This window comes from Engystomops pustulosus, chromosome 7, assembly GCF_040894005.1.
Source record: "Engystomops pustulosus chromosome 7, aEngPut4.maternal, whole genome shotgun sequence".
Classification (NCBI taxonomy): Eukaryota; Metazoa; Chordata; class Amphibia; order Anura; family Leptodactylidae; genus Engystomops; species Engystomops pustulosus.
In genome coordinates, this window is record NC_092417.1 from 116502891 (window position 1) to 116526251 (window position 23361).

At 43.9% G+C, this 23361-nt stretch overlaps 1 long non-coding RNA gene across 1 annotated transcript in view; it reads left to right on the top strand.

Annotated features, from left to right (window-relative positions):
* The window catches only part of LOC140070774 (uncharacterized), a 51668-nt gene that overhangs the window by 3831 nt on the left and 24476 nt on the right, over positions 1–23361 (top strand). Inside the window, exon 2 of the long non-coding RNA XR_011848982.1 lies at positions 4034–4156. This is a non-coding gene — a long non-coding RNA (uncharacterized lncRNA). The remainder of the gene's footprint in view (positions 1–4033; positions 4157–23361) is intronic.

The following is a 23361-nucleotide window of genomic DNA, read 5'->3' on the forward strand; positions in this document are numbered from 1 at the left end:
ATCATACCTTTCCGTAGCCCGTAGAAAGATAGGACATGTCCTATCCTTTGATAGTTGATAGTTGACATTTTCATTATGATTTTATACAGTGGGTACAGAAAGTATTCAGATCCCTTTAAATTTTTCACTCTTTGTTTCATTGCAGCCAATTGGTAAGATCAAAAAAGTTCTTTTATTTGCTCATTAATATACCCCTGCACCCCATCTTGACATAAAACAAAAAGAAAAGTATATATTTTTGCTAATTTTCAGAAAAACTGAAATATCACATGGTCATAAGTATTTAGAGCCTTTCCTCAGTATTGAGTAGAAGCAGATTTTGAGCTAGTACAGCCATGAGTTGTCTTGGGAATGATTCAACAAGTTTTTCACACCTGAATTTGGAGATCCATTCTTTATTACACATCCTGGACAGCCATTTTCGGGTCTCTTCAGAGATGCTCAATTGGGTGTAGGTCAGGGCCCTTGCTGGCAGGGCCACATCTGCCATGAGGCTCGCCTCAGGCGGCAAAATGCGGATCCCCTTGAAGAGCAGCGAAATTTGCCTCTCTAAAGTGGGCAATTCGGGCGCCCAGTAACGCCCGAATCGCCCACCAGCTAAATAAATCACGCCTGTCTCATTAAGACACAGGCGCAATTTATTTGCGGAGCGATGAATCGCCTTTCCGGCTGCTGGTGTCGCTCCATTCTAAGCAGTGACACAGGCATCATGACGTCACGCCGCCCGTGTCACTGTGCGGAGTGAAGACTGGAGCCGCGCACCGAGGGAGCAGCTGCCTGCAGGTAAGTATATATTTTATTATTTTTCATGTACTTTCATTAATTAAATGTGGCTAATAAGTGGGTCGGGAGGTGTCATGTTATACTGGGAGGGGGAGGGGGGGACTGTATGTATTATATGGGACTAGAAAACATTTAATACTGGGGTGGGGGCTGTATATATCATATCGAGCCACAATTATTTTATACTGGGGGGGGGGGATGATGGAATGCTATATATATTATTTGGGGCTAGAATTATTTTATACTGGGGGGGTGCTGTATATATTATATGGTGCTAGAATTATTTTACACTGGGGTGGGGGTTCTGTATATATTATTTGGGGCTATAATTGTTTTATCTTGGGGTGGTTGCTGTATATGTTATATGGGACCATAATTATTTTATACTGGGGGGGTGCTATATATATTATTTGTGGCTATAATTATTTTATACTAGGGGGTGCTGTATATACTATATGGGGCTAGAATTATTTTATACTGGGGTGGGGGTTCTGTATATATGATATGGGGCCATAATTATTTTATACTGGGGGGAGGAATGCTGTATATATTATATGGGGCCATCATTATTTTATACTGGGGGAATGCTATATGTATTATTTGGGGCCATAATTATTTTATACTGGGGGAATGCTGTATATATTATATGGGGCCATAATTATTTTATACTGGGGGAATGCTATATGTGTTATTTGGGGCTATAATTATTTTATACTGGGGGGAATGCAGTATAAATTATATGGGGCCAGAATCATTTTACCATATTTTCCGAGCCATTAGGCGCACCGGAATATAAGGCGCATCAGTCCAATGCGCCTTATATATGTAATAATTCCATATATAAGGCGCATCGGACTATAAGGCGCAGGGTCCGGGGGCGTGGTGGAGGTCCGGGGGCGGAGCGGAGACCCGACGGGACGAGACGCGACGCCGAGACGAGACGCGGAACGCGGGGAAGGTGAGCGGGGAAGGTGAGGGGGAGGTGGAGAATGGCATACTTAAATAGGTCCCCGCTACCGGAGACAGCAGATCTCCAGCGGGAACTGCAGACCGACGCGGCAGAAGTTGTTCGTGCCGCGTGGTCTGCAGTTCCCGCTGGAGGTCTGCTGTCTCCGGTAGCGGGGACCTATGTAAGTAGGGTCCGCTGCCCTCCTATAGGGCGCACCGGACTATAAGGCGCACTTTGGATTTCCAAGGAAATCCAAGGCTTTTATGTGCGCCTTATAGTCCGGAAAATACGGTATACTGGAGAGTGCTGTATATATCATATATAACTAAGCTGCGGGGGCTGTACATGGGATACAGTATATCACTAAGCTGGGGGGGCTGTATATGGGATACAGTATATTACTAAGCTGGGGCTGTATATGGGATACAGTGTATTACTTAGCTGCAGGGGCTGTATATGGGATACACTATATTACTAAGCTGGGGCTGTATATGGGATACAGTATATTACTTAGCTGCAGGGGCTGTATATGGGGTACAGTATATTACTAAGCTGGGGCTGTATATGGGGTACAGTATATTACTAAGCTGGGGCTGTATGTGGGGTACAGTATATTACTAAGCTGGCGCTGTATATGGGGTACAGTATATTACTAAGCTGGGGCTGTATATGGGATACATTATATTACTAAGCTGGGGGGCTGTATATGGGATACAGTATATTACAAAGCTGGGGCTGTATATGGGGTACAGCTTATTACTAAGCTAGGGCTGTATATGGGATACAGTATATTACTAAGCTGGAGCTGTAAAGGGGATACAGTATATTACTAAGCTGGGGCTTTATATGGGATACAGTATATTAATAAGCTGGGGCTGTATATGGGATACAGTATATTACTAAGCTGAGGCTGTATATGCGATACATTATATTACTAAGCTGGGAGGGCTGTATATGGGATACATATATTACTAAGCAGGGGGGTTGTATATGGGATACAGTATATTACTAAGCTGTGGGGGGCTGCATATGGGATACAATATATTACTAAGCTGGGAGGGCTGTATATGGGGTACAGTATATTACTAAGCTAGGGGGCTGTATATGGGGTACAGTATATTACTAAGCTGGGAGGGGGTTGTATATGGGATACATATATTACTAAGCTGGGAGGCTGTACAAGGGATACAGTATATTACTAAGCTGGGGCTGTATATGGGATACAGTATATTACTAAGCTGGGGCTGTATATGGGATACAGTATATTACTAAGCTGGAGCTGTATATGGGATACCTTATACTACTAAGCTGGGAGGGCTGTATATGGGATATAGTATATTACTAAGCTGGTGCTATATATGCAATACATTATATTACTAAGCTGGGAGGGCTGCATATGGGATACAGTATATTACTAAGCTGGGGGCTGTATATGGGATACAGTATATTACTAAGCTGGGGGCTGCATATGGGATACAGTATATTACTAAGCTGGGAGGGCAGTATATGGAGTACAGTATATTACTAAGCTGGGAGGGCAGTATATGGGGTACAGTATATTACTAAGCTGGGAGGGGGCTGTACATGGGATATATATATTACTAAGCTGGGGGGGCTGTATATGGGATACAGTATATTAATAAGCTGGGGGGCTGTATATGGGATACATATATTACTAAGCTGGGAGGGCTGTATATGGGATACATATATTACTAAGCTGGGGCTGTGTATGGGATACAGTATATTACTAAGCTGGGGGGCTGAATATGGGATACAGTATATCACTAAGCTGGGGCTGGGGCTGTAGATTGGATACAGTATATTATTAAGCTGGGGGGCTGTATAAGAGATACAGTATATTACTAAGCTGGGAGGGCTGTATATGGGGTACAGTATATTACTAAGCTAGGGGGCTGTATATGGGGTACAGTATATTACTAAGCTTGGGGACTGTATATGGGATCCAGTATATTAATAAGCTGGGGGGCTGTATATGGGATACATTATATTACTAAGCTGGGAGGGGGCTGTATATGGGATACATATATTACTAAGCTGGGGGCTGTATATGGGATACAGTATATTACTAAGCTGGGGCTGTATATGGGATACAGTATATTACTAAGCTGGATCTGTATATGGGATACATTATATTACTAAGCTGGGAGGGCTGTATATGGGATATAGTCTATTACTAAGCTGGGGCTATATATGCAATACATTATATTACTAAGCTGAGAGGGCTTAGTTGTTGTTGTTATCCAGGAGACTTTATACTGTAAGTGACTGTGTTATTTTTAGGGTCGCCGGGTGGAGATTCTGCACAGAGCTGAAGATATCTGGCCGTGAACTCAGCAGTGATACTTCATGGATTGGAGAACCTGGAATAAAGTCCTCCTGATGGAAGAGATTGTCATCTATAAGGTACTAGATGCCACCAATGACCCTTAGAACCTGTAATCAGTCATACAATGCGTTGTCTGTAGGGATGTTAATTGTTAGTAAAGTTTCAGGATTTACTTAACAGGGAGCGGTCAGGAGGGGGGGCAGCATTTTAATGTTCGCCTCAGGCAGCAAAAATGCTAGAATCGGCCCTGCTGGCTGGGCCAGTCAAAAATGGCCACAGAGTTGTTCTTAAGCCACTGCTTTGTTATTTTAGCTTTGCGCTTTGGGTCATTGTCTTGTTGGAAGGTGAACCTTTGCCCAGACTGAGGTCCAGAGCACATTTCTTAAAGCAGAGGTTTTCATAAAGCATATCTTTGTACTTGTATGCAATCATCTTTCCTTCGAATGCAATCAGTCATCTTGCCCCTGCAGCTGTAAAAACACCCCCATGATTCTGCCAACACCATGTTTTACTGTTGGGATTGTATTTGGCAGGTGATGAGCAGTGCCTGGTTTTCTCCACACATACTGCTTAGAATTAACACCAAAATGTTCGATCTTTGTCTTATTCTTATTTCTCATAGTTATGTCTTGTATATGTCTTGTACTGAGGAGAGGCTTCTGTCAGGACAGTCTGTCATAAAGCCCTGACTGGTGGAGGGCTGCAGTGATGGTAGACTTTTAGGAATTTTCTCCCAACTGCATCTCTGGAGCACAACCACAGTGATTTTGGGGTTCTTCTTTACCTTTCTCACCAAGGCTGTTCTCCCATGATTGCTTTGTTTGGCTGAATGACCAGGTTGAGGAAGAGTTGTCGCCTTCTCAAAATTCTTCCATTTAAGGATAATGGAGACCACTGTGCTCTTAGGAACCTTGAGTGCTGCAGAAATTCTTTTATGACCTTACCAGATCTGTGTCTTCCCACAATTCTGTTCCTTAGACCTCATGAGTCTCATGAGGTCTTATATACACTCACCGGCCACTTTATTAGGTACACCTGTCCAACTGCTCATCTCAGACTGGTTTCTTGAACATGACAATGAGTTCACTGTACTCAAATGGCCTCCACAGTCACCAGATCTCAATCCAATAGAGCATATTTGGGATGTGGTGGAATGGGAGATTCGCATCATGGATGTGCAACCGACAAATCTGCGGCAACTGTGTGATGCCATCATGTCAATATGGACCAAAATCTCTGCGGAATGCTTCCAGCACCTTGTTGAATTTATGCCACGAAGAATTGAGGCAGTTCTGAAGGCAAAAGGGGGTCCAACCCGTTACTAGCATGGTGTACCTAATAAAGTGGTCGGTGAGTGTAGACACTTGTGTACCTTACATAATCACGTTCAATCAGTTTAATTAAACACAGCTGGATTCCAATGGAGGAGTAGAACCATCTCAAGGAGGATCAGAAGTAAATGAACAGCACAGCAAAGAGTCTGAATACTTATGACCATGTGTTATTTCAGTTTTTCATTAGCAAAAATTCCATATTTCTGTTTTCTGGGGCAAGATGGGGTGAAAAGTGTACATTAATGAGCAAAAAAAAAAATCCTTTTTTGATCTTACCAATTGGCTGCAATGATACACTGTGAAAAATTTAAATTGGTCTAATTTCTTTCTATACCTGCGGTATGTCTAAGCATGCTATGGAAGAGGGAATTGATTTGAAATTCATAGTCACATCTTAACACCTCAAATTCTGCAATCAAGGTTGATCACACCAGCTAAGAATAGAGAGTTCCATGTTTGACTCGGCCACCTAAAATGGAATCAAGGCATCCGTGTCTACCAAATACAGACTCACTACGGCAGTGGGTCTAGTGGGTCTACGGCAGACTCACTAAAAAGCTGACAGTTATGGTAAACTGATGTACAGAAGTATTGCAGTGTATTATATGAGGGATCAAGGTAGTGGGGTAAAAATTTGAACAAATAGTTTTTAAAAAATCACTCTTTTTGCCATAAGTTTATATCTAGTTAAATCCAGAGCTTTACATACACTATATAAAGACACATATGCATGTTTTTATCACAATATGACATGAAATAAGATTAAACATTTCCCGATTTTAGGTCAACTATGATTACCAAAATTAATTATAATTGCCAAATATCAAAATAATGAGTAAGAGGGAATTTTAAGTCATTTTTATTATTTTCTGCAAAGGTTTACAAACACTAAGCTTTCAATGCCTTCAAACAAATTGGGACTGCCTATATGATAATGTCAAGTCTAATACATCCTTGGGTCCAAGTTCCAGTAAGCTGAAGGTGCCTTATTCATCTGTACAAACAAAATGGGGATGTTCAGCCATCATACCGCTTAAGTTCTGTGTCCCAGAGATGAATGTGTTTTGCTGCTACATAAGCATACTGGCAAACTGGTTACAAAGTGGCTTAAAGATAAGAAGTCAATTTTTTGTAGTGGCACAAAGCCCTAAACTCAAAGCCTTGAAAATTTATGGGCATAGCTGAAAAGGTAGGTGAGAGCAAGGCAACCTACAAACATGGCTCAGTTCAGCATTGGACCGGAGAATCCTCCGGTAAGCCCAGATGTCGCTGGTCACCTGTCTGCCATGCATGGAGTGCCGGTGCGGGAGCGATGTCTGAGTTCCAGCACGGATGCTATTTCCTCTGCTGACGGAACTAATAATTACCTCCACCTTCTGCGGTCGGACGTCACTTCATGCAATCATCGCGTCGGCCCCGGCATCTGAAGGCAAATGTCTGGTAAGGCCTGCGCCTGAGGGCTCTGTGAGATGCTGCATTCGTCTGCCTGCACACCCCTAAGGTGGGAGAGGTCTAAGACTATAATTGGTGCTGTGGCTTGGACCCTGTGATTATACTGGCTAATTATGGGGGTCCTGTGACTATACTAGATAATTATGGGGGCCCTGTGACTATACTGGCTAATTATGGGAGCCCTATGACTATACTGGCTAATTATGGGGGCTCCTTTGACTTTACTGGCTAATTATGGGGGCCCTGTGAACTTACTGGCTTATGATGGGGGCCCTGTGACTATATGGGCTGATGATGGGGGCATTATGACTATACTGACTAATCATGGGGGCCCTATTACTATACTGGCTAATTATGTGGGCTCTGTGACTATACTAGTTAATGGTGGGGGTCCTGTGACTATACTAGCTAATAGTGGGGGCTGTTAATATATTGGTGGGGGGCTATTACTATACTGTGGGGTGGGCTGTGAGTATACTGGTTACTGTGGCTACTGGGGGTGGCCTGTAACTATACTGGGGTGTGGGCTGTGACTATACTGGCTTCTGCGGGCTGCCTGTGACTATATAATGGATACTGGGCTAATGGGGGGTCCCTGTGACTATAGTGGTTGCTGGGAGTCCCTATATTTAAACTGGTTGCTGCATGTCTGTGAAGTCCGAATGACTTCAATATGCTAACATGGCAGACTAAATCATGGAAGACGAAAGAGACTCCACATATAAAACCATGTCTTAAAGTCGACAGATTTAAAGTAAATGCTGGTTTTTCCCCAACTTTCACAATACTGCAGCATCTCCCTGTGCTTTGACTGTTATTTTCTACTATGAGGAGAAAAAAAACTGTACTTATAGAGCAACAACCGCAGTACGTAATAAATGGAGCTACAGTGGCAGTTCACCACCATACATGGAGCTACAGTAGCAATACTCAGCGACACATGGAGTTACAGTCACAGTTCACAGCCATACATGGAGCTACAACAGCAGTACACAGTCATACATGGAGCTACAGCCGCAGTACACAGGGATACATGGAGCTACAACAGCAGTACACAGCCATACAGGGTGCTACAGCCATAGTACACAGCCATACATGGAGCTACAGGAGCAGTACACAGCCATACATGGAGCTACAACCACGGTACAAAGCCATACACGGAGCTACAGTGGCAGTACACAGCCATACACGGAGCTACAGTGGCAATACACAGCCATACATGGAGCTACAGCCACAGTACACAGTCATACATGGAGCTGCATCCACGGTACAAAGCCATAAACGGAGCTACAGTGGCAGTACAGAGCCATACACGGAGCTACAGTGGCAATACACAACCATACATGGAGCTGCATCCACAGTACACAGTCATACATGGAGCTACAGCCACAGTGCACAGCCATACATGGAGCTACAGCCGCAATACACAGCCAGACATGGAGCTATAGCCACAGTACACAGCCATACATGGAGCTATAACCACAGTACACAGTCATACATGAAGCTATAGCCACAGTACACAGTCATTCATGGAGCTACAGCCACAGTACACAGTCTTACAGGGTGCTACAGCCATAGTACACAGCCATACATGGAGCTACAGGAGCAGTACACAGCAATACATGGAGCTACAGCCACGGAGCTACATTGGCAATACACAGCCATACACGGAGCTATAGTGGCAGTACACACCCATACATGGAGCTACAACCACATTACAAAGTCATACATGGAGCTACAGCCACGGTACACAGTCATACAAGGAGCTACAGCCACAGTGCACAGCCATACATGGAGCTACAGCCGCAGTACACAGCCAGACATGGAGCTACAGCCGCAGTACAGAGCCATACATGGAGCTACAGCCACAGTACACAGCCAGACATGGAGCTACAGTCACAGTACACAGCCATACATGGAGCTACAGCCACAGTACACAGCCAGACATGGAGCTATAGCCACAGTACACAGCCATACATGGAGCTATAGCCACAGTATACAGTCATACATGGAGCTATAGCGCCAGTACACAGTCATACAAGGAGCTACAGCCACAGTGCACAGCCATACATGGAGATACAGCCACAATACACAGTAATACATGGAGCTAAAGCCACAGTACATAGCCATACATTGAGCTACAGCCACAGTACACAGCCATACATGGAGCTATACCCACAATAAACAGTCATACATAGAGCTACAGCCACAGTACACAGTCATACAGGGTGCTACAGTGGTAGTACACAGCCATACAGGGTGCCACAATCACAGTACACCGACTTACAATAGGATGTATTTCCAGTGTACATGTAGCTCAACCCGATGGCAGGAAAAATTGTAACACTAGCACAATTGAGAATTGTAACTATACTGGCTACTTGGGGGTGTTGTGATTATACTGGGGGGAGGTGGGGGGGGGCCTACTGGCCTGTGCATTATAATTGTTATTTCGTGGAAAGGACAAGTATTTACTGTACACAGTATTTATATGTGTTGCTCCTCCTAAGCTTGTTTCTGACAATGTATTTATGTTGTATAGTGTTTGTATGAAGCTTATTTTTGTGCTGGATTTCTGTACGGCTTGTCTGGGGTACTGAATTTATATACAGAGCTTGGCAGTGTCGGTTTTATACACTTTTGCGTTGTATAACAAAAAGGGCTTTGCCTCAGTTGTGTCAAAGTGTCACATAATCTGCCATATTTTCTGGCATGATCTAAACCCCAAAAGGAAAGTAGTTTCAATGAAGAATTTCTAAACGTTGGCGCTATTAAGAATCGATTTCGGACTTCTTAATCACACTTATAGCTTTTAATCTATATATAATAATATAAAAACATATGAAATAAAAATGAACAATCTGCAATCACAATCTACATAAACAATGTTGTAAAGGTTAACTATAGTGGAAAAACTTTTTTCATTTAATGTTTGACAATGTCCGTACTCTTTAAAAAAAAAAAATCATACGTATGAAAAAAGATAAAAGACGAAAATGACAAAACAGTATTAAGTTCATATACCGTATATGAAAAAATAAAAAAAGGATGTATAAAAAAGGCGAATTGATATCCAGGAGGCTTTAAACTAACAGGATGCAGGGCCTAACACTTGTAGTACATATTTGTAAACTATTTCTTGAACAGTCTAAATGTTATAGAACCCGATTTTTGTGTAAATGTCACTGTGGAATTAGGCACTCACAGTTTAGCTGGTAAATGCTGGGAACCAGAGCTCCCTCTTGGTGTGGTTTCCTCCGTGTCTGTGCCCTCACTTTCTGTACACGGAGATAGTGAAATGCTGTGTGGAGTGGCCGTGATCTAGACACTCACAGTTTAGCTGTAGACGCTGGGAACCCGAGCTTCCTCTCGGTGTGGTTTCCTCCATGTTTGTGCCCTTGCTTGCTGTGCACGGAGATGGTAAGACGCCGTGTGGAGTGGCCGTGATTTACTCCAATGATTCTATAACGGCGAGCATTTCATATAGTATGTATATTTCTGGTTTCAACTGTATTTATTGAGAGGAAAGAAAACCTATTAAGAAAACACAAAATGGATATTGCTGTAATCTAAGCGACCTTGCCTAGGAAGACATGTTATTATACCATATCATATCATGAGCATAAAAATAAAAAAACTATTTAAAATTTTCCATTTTACTTCCCAAAAAGAGATGAAAATGGCAGATGTACCCCAAATAGTACCAATTTATCTTACCCCGCAATAAACATGCCCTTATAATGCTCTTTTGATGGAGAAATAAAAAAAGTTATAGCTCTCAGAATTTAATGATTCATAAGCAAATGAGTTTTCCTCAAAAGATGATACATTAAAAAACATTACACATTTGGTGTTTTCTTGAAAATGCACTACAAAAAAATGTGTTAGAATGTTTTTACAGTACAGTGTACTACATACAAATGGTTGACTATGCATTTTATTCTGCTTTACTGCAGAAAACAGTTAAGACTAGAGATGAGCGAGCACTAAAATGCTCGGGTACTCGTTATTCGAGACGAACTTTTCCCGATGCTCGAGTGCTCGTCTCGAATAACGAGCCCCATTGAAGTCAATGGGAGACTCGAGCATTTTTCAAGGGGACCAAGGCTCTGCACAGGGAAGCTTGGCCAAACACCTGGGAACCTCAGAAAAGGATGGAAACACCACGGAAATGGACAGGAAACAGCAGGGGCAGCATGCATGGATGCCTCTGAGGCTGCTTAATCGCACCATTATGCCAAAATTATGGGCAACAGCATGGCCATGACAGAGTGACAGAATGAAGCTAGATAGCATCTAAAACATCCAATAATTGACCCTGACACTATAGGGGACGGCATGCAGAGGCAGCGGCAGCAGGCTAGAGAGTGTCATGGCGACATACCCTAAATGGACTCAGGCTTCAAACCAATGGGTGGCAGAGAGGAACCAAAGGAGGTGAGCAAGAAGCGCTCAAATAATATCGGTACATGATAAAAGTTTGCCAGTATATTTTGTGGATTACACAGCAGGGTGGCGACAAAGTTAACATGGAAGCCATGAAAACAACCCAAAATTCTGCCTGACACAGCTCGTTTGATAAGGGGACCATGTATGGAGGCAGTGAACTAGTAGTAGATTAAAGGTGCTGCAGTTAAAACTATGTTAGTTGGATCTTGGCATGGAGCTGGCGCTCCGCTGCCAGGCGAGCTTTCGCCAATCCAAGCCCCTGTCTCTAGGCTACTCCCCAAACAGCACTTCTAAGAACCTTTTGTATAAGATCAAGTGTAGTAGCGTTCTTATAAGTTTGGGATATGGCGGGTGAGGGGAATGTAAACAGATGCGCAAGAAGCGCTGAAATAATATCGGTAAATGATAAAAGTTTGCCAGTATATTTTGGGGATTACACAGCAGGGTGGCGACAAAGTTAACAAGTTTGATGTGGAAGCCATGAAAACAACCCAAAATTCTGCCTGACACAGCTCGTTTGATAAGGGGACCATGTTTGGAGGCAGTGAACTAGTAGTAGATTAAAGGTGCTGCAGTTAAAACTATGTTAGTTGGATCTTGGCATGGAGCTGGCGCTCCGCTGCCAGGCGAGCTTTCGCCAATCGAAGCCCCTGTCTCTAGGCTACTCCCCAAACAGCACTTCTAAGAACCTTTTGTATAAGATCAAGTGTAGTAGCGTTCTTATAAGTTTGGGATATGGTGGGTGAGGGGAATGTAAACAGATGCGCAAGAAGCGCTGAAATAATATCGGTAAATGATAAAAGTTTGCCAGTATATTTTGGGGATTACACAGCAGGGTGGCGACAAAGTTAACAAGTTTGATGTGGAATGCCCTGTAATAGCTCTTGGGCGGTGTGCCTTTTATCGCCTAGGCTCAGCAGTTTGAGCACCACCTGCTGTCGCTTAGCGACGGCACTGCTGCTGTGCCTAGAGCTACCGACTGATGGCGCCATGGCCACGGATGGTAATTCGGAGGAGGAGGAGGTGGAGGAGGGGTGGGAGGAGGAGGAGGTATAGTAGGCCTTTGAGACCTGGACCGAGGTAGGCCCCGCAATCCTCGGCGTCGGCAGTATATGACCAGCCCCAGGATCAGACTCGGTCCCAGCCTGCACCAAGTTAAGTGTAGTAGCGTTCTTATAAGTTTGGGATATGGCGGATGAGGGGAATGTAAACAGATGCGCAAGAAGCGCTGAAATAATATCCCTAAATGGTAAAAGTTTGCCAGTATATTTTGTGGATAACACAGGAGGGTGGCGACAAAGTTAACAAGTTTGATGTGGAATCCATGAAAACAACCCAAATTTGTGCCTGACACACCTCGTTTGATAAGGGGACGATTTATGGAGGCAGCTATATGGACGACTTTTGGAGGTAGCAATGGAGACAACGTGTGGAGGCTGCTATGGAGACAATTTAATTTGGATAGTGCCTGTATGTGGCAGTCCAAAAAAGTTTTCAAACCAGAGGAGCAGGTAGGTGGCCCTCCAGAAAAATGGAATAGATTGAGTGCCTGTATGTGGCAGTCCAAAAAAGTTTTCAAACCAGAGGAGCAGGTAGGTGGCCCTCCAGAAAAATGAAATAGATTGAGTGCCTGTATGTGGCAGTCCAAAAAAGTTTTCAAACCAGAGGAGCAGGAAGGTGGCGCTCCAGAAAAATTGAATAGATTGAGTGCCTGTATGTGGCACTCCCAAAAATTGTTTAAAACAGAGGACCGGGTAGATGGCCCTCCAGAAAAATTAAATGCATAAAGTACTATAGCTAGAGCCAGTGGGCCCTGTCAACAAATTGCCAGTTTCCTCTGCTTTAGTGTACAAAGAGGAGGAGAAGGAGGAAAATGAGGAGGAGGAGGAGTGCATAAATTATTCAGGTTGAGCTTCCTTCACCTGGTGGAGATTGGAAATTCTGAGAAATCCAGGCTTTATTCATCTTAATAAGCGTCAGCCTGTCAGCGCTGTCAGTCGACAGGCGTGTACGCTTATCGGTGATGATGCCACCAGCTGCACTGAAAACCCGCTCGGACAAGACGCTAGCGGCAGGGCAGGCAAGAACCTCCAAGGCGTACAGCGCCAGTTCGTGCCACATGTCCAGCTTTGAAACCCAGTAGTTGTAGGGAGCTGTGTGATCATTTAGGACGATGGTATGGTCAGCTACGTACTCCCTCACCATCTTTCTGTAAAGATCAGCCCTACTCTGCCGAGACTGGGGACAGGTGACAGTGTCTTGCTGGGGTGACATAAAGCTGGCAAAAGCCTTGTAAAGCGTACCCTTGCCAGTGCTGGACAAGCTGCCTGCTCGCCTACTCTCCCTCGCTACTTGTCCCGCAGAACTACGCACTCTGCCGCTAGCGCTGTCAGAAGGGAAATACTGTTTCAGCTTGTGCACCAGGGCCTGCTGGTATTCATGCATTCTCACACTCCTTTCCTCTCCAGGGATGAGAGTGGAAAGATTTTGCTTGTACCGTGGGTCCAGGAGAGTGAATACCCAGAAATCGGTGCTGGAATAAATTCTTTGAACGCGAGGGTCACGGGATAGGCAGCCTAGCATGAAATCTGCCATATGCGCCAGAGTCCCAACGCGCAAGAATTCACTCCCCTCACTGGCCTGACTGCCCATTTCCTCCTCCTCCAACTCCTCCAACTCCTCTTCTTCTGCCCATACACGCTGAACAGTGAAGGTCTGAGCAATGCTCCCCTCTTGTGTCTCGCCAACATTCTCCTCCTCTTCCTCCTCATCCTCCTCCACCTCCTCCGATATGCACTGAGAAACAGACCTGAGGGTGCTTTGGCTATCAACAAGGGAATCTTCTTCCCCCGTCTCTTGTGATGAGCGCAAAGCTTCCGACTTCATGCTGATCAGAGAGTTTTTCAACAGGCCAAGCAGCGGGATGGTGAGGCTGATGATGGCGACATCGCCACTGACCATCTGTGTTGACTCCTCAAAGTTACTCAGCACCTGACAGATATCAGACATCCACGTCCACTCCTCATTGTAGACTTGAGGAAGCTGACTGACCTGACTACCAGTTCTGGTGGAAGTTGACATCTGGCAGTCTACAATCGCTCTGCGCTGCTGGTAAACTCTGGATAACATGGTTAATGTTGAATTCCACCTCGTGGGCACGTCGCACAACAGTCGGTGAGCGGGCAGTTGGAGGCAGCGCTGCGCTGCCCTGAGAGTGGCAGCATCTGTGCTGGACTTCCTGAAATGCGCACAGATGCGGCGCACCTTCGTGAGCAAATCTGACAGATTGGGGTATGTCTTGAGGAAACGCTGAACTATCAGATTTAACACATGGGCCAGGCATGGCACATGTGTCAGTCTGCCGAGTTGCAGAGCCGCCACCAGGTTACGGCCGTTGTCACACACAACCATGCCTGGCTTCAGGTTCAGCGGTGCCAGCCACAGATCAGTCTGCGCCGTGATGCCCTGTAATAGTTCTTGGGCGGTGTGCCTTTTATCGCCTAGGCTCAGCAGTTTGAGCACCGCCTGCTGTCGCTTAGCGACGGCACTGCTGCTGTGCCTAGAGCTAGCGACTGATGGCGCTATGCCCACGGATGGTAGTTCGGAGGAGGAGGTGGAGGAGGGGTGGGAGGAGGAGGAGGCATAGTAGGCCTTTGAGACCTGGACCGAGGTAGGCCCCGCAATCCTCGGCGTCGGCAGTATATGACCAGCCCCAGGGTCAGACTCGGTCCCAGCCTCCACCAAGTTAACCCAATGTGCCGTCAGCGACATATAGTGGCCCTGCCCGGCAGCACTCGTCCACGTGTCCGTGGTCAGGTGGACCTTGTCAGAAACGGCGTTGGTCAGGGCACGGATGATGTTGTCTGACACGTGCTGGTGCAGGGCTGGGACGGCACATTGGGAAAAGTAGTAGCGGCTGGGGACCGAATACTGAGGGGCGGCCGCCGCCATGAGGTTGCGAAAGGCCTCGGTCTCTACTAGCCTATAGGGCAGCATCTCCAGGCTAAGCAATCTGGAGATGTGGACATTAAGGGCTTGGGCGTGCGGGTGGGTTGCACTATATTTTCTTTTCCGCTCCAGCGTCTGGGGTATGGAGAGCTGAACGCTGGTGGATGCTGTGGAGGATCGTGGAGGCGACGATGGGGTTTTTGTGCCAGGGTCCTGGGCATGGGGCTGACTATCAGCTGACACAGGGGAAGGAGCAGTGGTGTGCACGGCCAGAGGTGAACGGGCTTGGTGCCACTGATTCGGGTGTTTAGCATTCATATGCCTGCACATACTGGTGGTAGTTAAGCTAGTAGTGGTGGAACCCCTGCTGATCCTGGTTTGGCAAAGGTTGCACACCACAGTCCGTCGGTCATCCAGTGTTTCCTTAAAGAACCTCCAGACTTCTGAAAATCTAGCCCTCGCCGCGGGAGCCCTCGCCACGGGAGCTTCACTACGTGACACATTTGGCGCTGATGCACCTGCTCTGGCCCTGCCTCTCCGTCTGGCCCCACCACTGCCTCTTCCAACCTGTTCTGCTATAGGACTCTCCTCCGTCTCAGAAGCACTGTGTTCACCCGGCCTCTCAACCCAGCTTGGGTCTGTCACCTCATCATCCTCCGATCCCTCAGTCTGCTCCCCCCTCGGACTTCCTGCCCTGACAACAACTTCACCACTGTCTGACAACCGTGTCTCCTCATCGTCGGACACCTCTTTACACACTTCTTCCACTACGTCAAGAAGGTCATCATCACCCACAGACTGCGACTGGTGGAAAACCTGGGCATCGGAAAATTGCTCAGCAGCAACCGGACAAGTGGTTTGTGACTGTGGGAAGGGTCCAGAAAACAGTTCCTCAGAGTATGCCGGTTCAAATGCCAAATTTTCCTGGGAGGGGGCAGACTGGGGGGGAGGAGGCTGAGGTGCAGGAGCTGGAGGAGTGCCGATTTCGGTGACATGGGTGGACTGCGTGGAAGACTGACTGGTGGACAAATTGCTCGAAGCATTGTCGGCAATCCACGACATCACCTGTTCGCACTGTTCTGGCCTCAACAGTGCTCTACCACGAGTCCCAGTAACTTCAGACATGATGAACCTAGGGAGTGTAGCTCTGCGGCATTCCCCTGCTCCCTCATCAGCAGGTGGTGTCTCACCCCACCCAGGACCACGGCCTCTGACTCCTGCAGTAGATGGACGCCCACGTCCCCGCCCTCGTCCTCGTCCTCTACCCCTAGCCCTCGGGTTAAACATTTTGAAAATGAAAGTTATATAACTTTAATTTTGTTTTTAAATTTTTTTTGTTTTTTTTTGTGTTTTTTAGGTTTTTTTTGTGTTTTTTAGTTTTTAAAACCAAACAATGCTATCCTATTGCTATGGCTATTTTCTAGCCAAGTATGAAAGCACACTGATGAGATGACGCTGAGTTATGAAAAAATAAACGTAAAATAAAAAGAAACTGGCAGACTGTGCCTAATTGAAATCCAACCCCTAATAAATTTTCCCACTTCGGTCTTTGCGATGGATATGTGCGTCACTAAGCGCTAAACACAGCGGTCGCAAGTCTCACTCCAAATTCCTCACAATTGGCTAGTATATGCACTGCAGCAAGGACAGCCACCAGCAGATCAACCAGAAATAAAATATATATAACGCTATTGTAGGCGTAAGTAAGCCGTTTGGATTCTCCTTTGGCTATTTTCTAGCCAAGTATGAAAGCACACTGATGAGATGACGCTGAGTTATGAAAAAATAAACGTAAAATAAAAAGAAACTGGCAGACTGTGCCTAATTGAAATCCAACCCCTAATAAATGTTCCCACTTCGGTCTTTGTGATGGATATGTGTGTCACTAAGCGCTAAACACAGCGGTCGCAAGTCTCACTCCAAATTCCTCACAATTGGCTAGTATATGCACTGCAGCAAGGACAGCCACCAGCAGATCAACCAGAAATAAAATATATATAACGCTATTGTAGGCGTAAGTAAGCCGTTTGGATTCTCCTTTGGCTATTTTCTAGCCAAGTATGAAAGCACACTGATGAGATGACGCTGAGTTATGAAAAAATAAACGTAAAATAAAAAGAAACTGGCAGACTGTGCCTAATTGAAATCCAACCCCTAATAAATTTTCCCACTTCGGTCTTTGTGATGGATATGTGCGTCACTAAGCGCTAAACACAGCGGTCGCAAGTCTCACTCCAAATTCCTCACAATTGGCTAGTATATGCACTGCAGCAAGGACAGCCACCAGCAGATCAACCAGAAATAAAATATATATAACGCTATTGTAGGCGTAAGTAAGCCGTTTGGATTCTCCTTTGGCTATTTTCTAGCCAAGTATGAAAGCACACTGATGAGATGACGCTGAGTTATGAAAAAATAAACGTAAAATAAAAAGAAACTGGCAGACTGTGCCTAATTGAAATCCAACCCCTAATAAATTTTCCCACTTCGGTCTTTGTGATGGATATGTGCGTCACTAAGCGCTAAACACAGCGGTCGCAAGTCTCACTCCAAATTCCTCACAATTGGCTAGTATATGCACTGCAGCAAGGACAGCCACCAGCAGATCAACCAGAAATAAAATATATATAACGCTATTGTAGGCGTAAGTAAGCCGTTTGGATTCTCCTTTGGCTATTTTCTAGCCAAGTATGAAAGGACACTGATGAGATGACGCTGAGTTATGAAAAAATAAAAGTAAAATAAAAAGAAACTGGCAGACTGTGCCTAATTGAAATCCAACCCCTAATAAATGTTCCCACTTCGGTCTTTGCGATGGATATGTGCGTCACTAAGCGCTAAACACAGCAGTCGCAAGTCTCACTCCAAATTCCTCACAATTGGCTAGTATATGCACTGCAGCAAGGACAGCCACCAGCAGATCAACCAGAAATAAAATATATATAACGCTATTGTAGGCGTAAGTAAGCCGTTTGGATTCTCCTTTGGCTATTTTCTAGCCAAGTATGAAAGCACACTGATGAGATGACGCTGAGTTATGAAAAAATAAACGTAAAATAAAAAGAAACTGGCAGACTGTGCCTAATTGAAATCCAACCCCTAATAAATTTTCCCACTTCGGTCTTTGCGATGGATATGTGCGTCACTAAGCGCTAAACACAGCGGTCGCAAGTCTCACTCCAAATTCCTCACAATTGGCTAGTATATGCACTGCAGCAAGGACAGCCACCAGCAGATCAACCAGAAATAAAATATATATAACGCTATTGTAGGCGTAAGTAAGCCGTTTGGATTCTCCTTTGGCTATTTTCTAGCCAAGTATGAAAGCACACTGATGAGATGACGCTGAGTTATGAAAAAATAAACGTAAAATAAAAAGAAACTGGCAGACTGTGCCTAATTGAAATCAAACCCCTAATAAATTTTCCCACTTTGGTGTTTGAGGTGGATATGTGTGTCACTAAGAGCTAAACACAACGGTAGCAAGTCCCCCTGCAAATTCCTCACAATATGGTACTAGCTGCACTACTAGTGCCAGCAAGCCCAGCCACAAGCAAACAAAAAAAAAAAAGTATAACGTTATTGTAGCCCTAAGAAGGGCTGTTGGGTTCTTGTTGAATCACTCCTGCCTAACAGTAATCTACTAGCACCCTAACGCTGTCCCTGACCAGCAGCAGCTCTCTCCCTAGCGGCATCCAGACACAGAATGATCCGAGCAGCGCGGGCAGCGGCTAGTCTATCCCAGGGTCACCTGATCTGGCCAGCCAACCACTGCTATCGACGTGTAAGGGTACCACGTCATGCTGGGTGGAGTGCAGAGTCTCCTGGCTTGTGATTGGCTCTGTTTCTGGCCGCCAAAAAGCAAAACGGCGGGAGCTGCCATTTTCTCGAGCGGGCAAAGTATTCGTCCGAGCAACGAGCAGTTTCGAGTACACTAATGCTCGAACGAGCATCAAGCTCGGACGAGTATGTTCGCTCATCTCTAGTTAAGACATTTTTATCATTATGCTACTTTTATCATACGCAAATGAACCCATTGGAAAATACAAATTTTCCACAAAAAAACAAGCCCTCATGTGTCAGATGAAAAATAAATAGGTTATGTCTTTTTAAAGTTGAGTTGTGTCATGGAGGCCCCATTATTGCTTGTCCTTAAGGTGTTATGACATTTGTTTGTGTGTTACAAAATTGTATTTGTCAATTAAAACAATATTATTAGGGCTTGTTTCTGTACGGAATTGCATAGAATTTTAATGGTACTATTTTAAGAAACGCTTTTTTGATGAGTTTTTTATTGGTGGCACTAGGCACTAAAATAGCAATGGCAATTTTGGCTAAGTTTTTTATTTTCTATGCCCTTCACAGTATGGGTATAAAAATATAATATCCACTTACCCAAAGTAAATCCTGTGCAGAAGAGGCAGTAACGATTTTGTGTGGGGGTGGGGGGGTGGGAGGGGGGGTTAGATTTTATTTGCCCAGTATATTATTATTAATCATGAAAAGCACATTTTTGTGTAGCTTACCAGCTACTATGGAAACCTTAGGTCACCTTGTGATTGCTTAGCCGAGGGCTCTGGGGGCATGCCTTAATATGGTGAACCCTGTAGCAGCCACTACGGCTGTAGTAACGCCAGTGCACATATACAGTATATCTATGTGCACACACATATATATGTATATAGACTGTGTGTATATATATATATATATATATATATATATATATATATATATATATATATTATATATGTATATAATATGTCACAAACACATTCACATACCTCTGCCAATCACTGTGGAGTGGAAGGGGCGGGGGCAGTGGGGATTGGGTAATGCCAGCACGAGTGGAGCACTGTCCATTATAGCACTTCAACTACGCACCCTGTAAAGAAGTTGGGAGCATGCAGACCTAGGAGCCATGGGCCGCTGTACATTGGGGGCCCCTTAGCAGTTGCTACGGATGCGACAGCGGTAGTTTTGTCTCTGCTGCCTTGCACTCCATAATCATAGATCACAATGATTGCCGGAAGTGTCCTCAGAAAATAAGGTATAAATAGGTTGTATGCTGTGTACCAACAATATCCAGGTATCCCAGAAGCAAGTATTTAATTTACCTGCATTGTCACCACTGGAGAAATACAGTATTTCATGTTGCCTGTTAAAATATATAAGCTATGCATGTAAGCACAAATGTGTCAGCCATTTCAGAGAGAAAAATTGCTCCCATTTCTGGAGGTGTTCTGAATAAGGATTTTTTTTTCTAATAAATTGGAATGCCCTTATAATAGTGTATTAGAAAATGAATTTTCGAAACCCGCTCATATAGATAGTAAAGCCTGCATTTAAGCAAGCTTTTGGTTTAACAGTGTTTATGAGAAGTATATATGTAGATCTAATTTTTAACACACTTTTGCACATCATTAACAGGATTTGTTTTAAGATGTGTGTATACCCAAAGGAACAATGGCAGCATTATACTGTAGCTCTGGTGAGGTTTCTGTCACATCGTTTTACTCTCTGATAATGAGATTGCTATTTATGCATGTTATGTAAAGCATTATGTTGGCATCATCTTGATTTTTTTTTTAAACAGTTTATGCCTACCGTGTAATTTGAAAGAAAGTTCCACATCCAGGTATTTATGCACTAACTCCAGATTGAGTCACTGGTCAATTTTAGTGTTTTCCTCACACTAGATAGAGTTCCATATAATACCAATGTGTAGAAGAGTATATATTAACCCCTTCGTGAATGCCATACGGTTACATGCCCCGTGCAGATAGCCTGTATATAAACATTATGACAGTGTCAAGCTTTAAAGGGGTTATCCAAGTTTACTAATAATTCAGGGCCGGGCTGGGTTGAGCTATTTAAAAATAAGAAACATGTATTTACCTCCTGCAGCGGTAATCTGATCTGTGCGGCAGTTTAATTACAAGGGCGCACAGGCCGGAAGCTTCCATCCAACACCATCTCCCAGTGCTTACAATGCTGAGAGATAAGGACAGATGGGAGGAGCTGGCCACCTTGCCGGCCGGAAGCTTTATGTGTGCGGCTTCTGTGCCACTGTAAACAAACAGGGGCAAGGATCAGACAGATTGCGGCGCGGGACATCAGCGGCACCGCAGGAGGTAAGTGCACGTTTATTGTTTTTAAATAGCCCGCCCCAGCCTGGCCGTAAATTATTAGTAAACCCAAATAACCCCTTTAATTGGTCATATCTCCGGGACCATAGCACCTTGAAACAAAGCTTTGGTGTCACATTGAAGGGGAAAATATTAAGTGTTAAAGTTACATTATTTTTTTTTTTTATATAGAACAATACACCAGAATTGTGTTTCTAGGTGCCAGGGCTCAGGAGATATAGGTATTTGAAGTGTGCCTCCTACAGCCTGTCAGCAGATGGCTGATTGCAGGAGGACCTGCAGAAGACATATTGCAAAATTACATGCATCTGCCTCTGTCCATCCATAGGTTTAGGGACAATGTACATATTTATAACATATTTTGGTAAAGGTTTATACAATTTTAACGCCTATAAAAAAATATAATGGGAATAATGACATAAAGCATATATTTTCACAGTTATATTTATTTGTGTACTAAAATATTAATACATATTGTTTTAATTAAATTATTCTATCAAGGTAAAGTCTCACATGTCATCAAAAAAATGTAAAAATTATTATATGTAAAGCGGTTCAAAAGATATCATCATTTCAATAAGAGCCTAACAGAACTACAAAAATTTACCTGGGCGTTCAGGCACCAATGACCCTCGGTCATGAAGGTAACAATAAAAGCCAACATATGGGAGGTATGCAAGTAGGAATAAGCATAGTGATAGACATATGATTATTTCATGGCCATTCTAGGTTTAATGTGGCTGAGTATCTGATGACATGTCTCCTGGCAATAAACGGTTGGTCCTCGTCCTTTCATTTCTGGGTTGGTAAACTTGCCCAAGGATCACAGTTGAAAGCCATGATGTTGTGGACGGTGGCAGTAATGTTGGTGACCAGAATGATGTAGATCTGTAATAAGACACAAGAAACAGAACAAGATAGTCAAAGTGCCCATTCTTAAATACAAGTACTGACAGTGTGTAGGAAAGCGAACTGATTGACAATCTGCTATGGAGTTACTTTTGTGGTGCCATATCTGCAATCCAAGCAAGAGTAGACACTGAAGATAGTTTTATCACATTACCAGAGAATCTAAGCCAAAACCCAAGACTATGACACAGCTGCTCCTTTTGTTGATGACCAGTGCCAAGCAGGCAGCATTGATGATCTACAATGGTTTACTTTGGTGAGACCAATTATGCTTTTTAAGATAATATAAAGATTTCAGCTCCTGGGGCCATGGTGAATGTCTCAAGCTCATGCGATAAAGAACTGTCTCCATCTCCAGCCAAAGAGAACAGTCCAAGATGGAAAGAGATTACCACAGAGCTATGATGACCACTATCACCCTGTACCTACAACGGCTTGTTTACCAATACCTAACTTTAGGTTGTGTTTCTTACTATCCAGTCATTTCTACTGTCGTCACTTCAGAGACTTAGGGAAGGACATAGCAGCCTCCTCCACCAGCAGTGATGAATCTGGCAGACTTTGCAGTTAGAATGCAAGGCTTTGTACATTATGATTTGGATGTAATAAAACAATATTTTAATTTAAAAAAAAGGAAAGCAAGTACTATCGCTGCACTAAAGTACAATAAAGATGAAATTCAGAAGAAGGAAATTATTTATTTATTCATTTTTTAAACACATTTTTATTTGCGTTAAAGCATTACCACAATTGAAAATCCTAGGAGCACATATGTAGATATGCTCCTCCTCTTTACAGTACTCCATTTCACAGTATTATTTTGATAAAACAGAATCCACAACATACATGGTTTCAATAATCTCATCAAAACTAACACAACATGAGTAATAAACATAACTATGCAGGCAATTTAATATCAAATATAGATGCTTGTTAGACATAGGAAATACAATTGTATGTATTTAAATTTTCCAGTTTTTGTTTTACCACTAAGAAGCCAATATACCAACTCTTTCTTCTTTCTTCTTCTATTTCAAAGGTAGC